Source organism: Lipotes vexillifer, unplaced genomic scaffold, assembly GCF_000442215.2.
Source record: "Lipotes vexillifer unplaced genomic scaffold, Lipotes_vexillifer_v1.1 scaffold2116, whole genome shotgun sequence".
In the NCBI taxonomy this organism is placed as follows: Eukaryota; Metazoa; Chordata; class Mammalia; order Artiodactyla; family Lipotidae; genus Lipotes; species Lipotes vexillifer.
In genome coordinates this window covers 1093593-1095227 of record NW_006791713.1, presented here as the reverse complement: position 1 = coordinate 1095227, position 1635 = coordinate 1093593, and the positions used below count along the sequence as shown (strand labels likewise).

Sequence of the window (1635 nt, the reverse complement as noted above, 5' to 3'; positions counted from 1 at the left end):
CCCATGTCCCCTGCATCGGCAGGCGGACTCTCAACCACTGCGCCACCAGGGAAGCCCGAGTGTGAATTTCTTGTTGCTTGTTTCCTTGAAGTTAATGTTCTATCACCCCTGTGGTGAGCTAGTGACCTGACAAAAAGTTTTTGTAAATGTCTGGTAGAAAAAAAAGAACGTTATACAGGGTTGTGTTTCATTAAATCTGAGAGATGCTACTGGGAATGCTTCTCCTGCCCAGAGGGCTGAGGCCAAGAGGAGCCCAAGCCACAATCCCAGATTTTGTTGGAAGTCCCTCACCGCCAGTCCTGTGTTCAGCTAGACCCCGGAGGACTGCAGGTGCTGTCCCCTTGGCCGACCTGGGGGGAGGAAGCGGGGGGATGCTCGCCCACTTCAAGTGAGCAGCGGCCTCTTCTTCACACACTCCCCTGGCGCTTAGTGTCCAGTCAGGTGCAGAGACCCCAGAGATTGCTTCCAGTCCCTCTGTCCAGCTCATTAGTTACTCGGGTAAGGGGACCCATACCCAGAACTTCTACTGCTGCCATTTTGGGTGACATCTGTCTACATCTGTTTTTAAAGACCTGTGAGGACCTGTTGCCTTATTCTTCTAAAAATTATGTTGATCAAGATACTTCCTACTTTATGACAAGTGAATGTTGACTATAAGTTTAACTTCACTGGTAATCCAGTCATTTCAAAACTTTCTTTACCGTGGGTTTTTGAGGTGTGCTGAGTCGGTTGCAATGAGTCATGCTCCTTTGCTTTCCCTCTTCCAAAGTTTTGGTGCTGTTGAATTATCCCTTGTTCTCCTTGTTCTTGTGGGTTTGTCTTTTTTTTTTTTTAATCTCCTTATTTAGTTGGTCTTTTGATGGAAGCAACATTTTATCTCTGTCTCCAGTTGACCATCCAATTAATTTAATATTAATTTCTACATATTAAGTTTATACCCATCACTTGACTAAGTTACAGGCATACCTCGTTTCATTGCACTTCTCAGATATTGCACTTTATTACAAATTGAAAGTTTTTTGTTAAAAATTGAAGGTGTATTGAGCAAGTCTATCGGTGTCATTTTTCTAACAGCATTTTAAAATTAAGGTATGTGCTTGTGTTTGACATAATGCTGTTGCACACTTAATAGACAACAGTATAGTGTAAACATAACTTTTATGTGCACTGGGAAACCAAAAAATGCATATGACTCACTTTACCGCAATATTTGCTTTCTTGCGGTGGTCTGGAAGTGAACTCACAATATCTCTGAGGTATGTCTGTATCTCACTGTAGTAGTTTTTCAGGTAAATTATTTGAGTCTTTGAGGTAATGCTAATACAATTTGCATATAATGATAATTTTCCTTATTTCAAATTGTTATATCTTTTTCATATTATTACGTTGGATCATACTTCCAGAGCAGTGCTGTGTAGTTATAATAAAGAATATCCTTACCTTAACCCTGACTTTAATGATGGTATTTTAATATTTCCCATTAAGCTGGATATCTTTTGGTTTGATATATATATATTTATAAATCCATTTTTCCCATTTTATTAAGAAATTTTATTCTTTTTTTTTTTTTTTTTTTAATTTATTTTTTCGGTACGCGGGCCTCTCGCTGTTGTGGCCTCTCCCATTGCAGAGCAC

The 1635-nt window shown here is 39.7% G+C and overlaps 1 protein-coding gene across 1 annotated transcript in view; it reads left to right on the top strand.

The window, feature by feature from the left end:
• The window catches only part of ZMYM2 (zinc finger MYM-type containing 2), an 88812-nt gene that overhangs the window by 18030 nt on the left and 69147 nt on the right, over positions 1–1635 (top strand). The gene's annotated exons all lie outside the window — the stretch shown is intronic.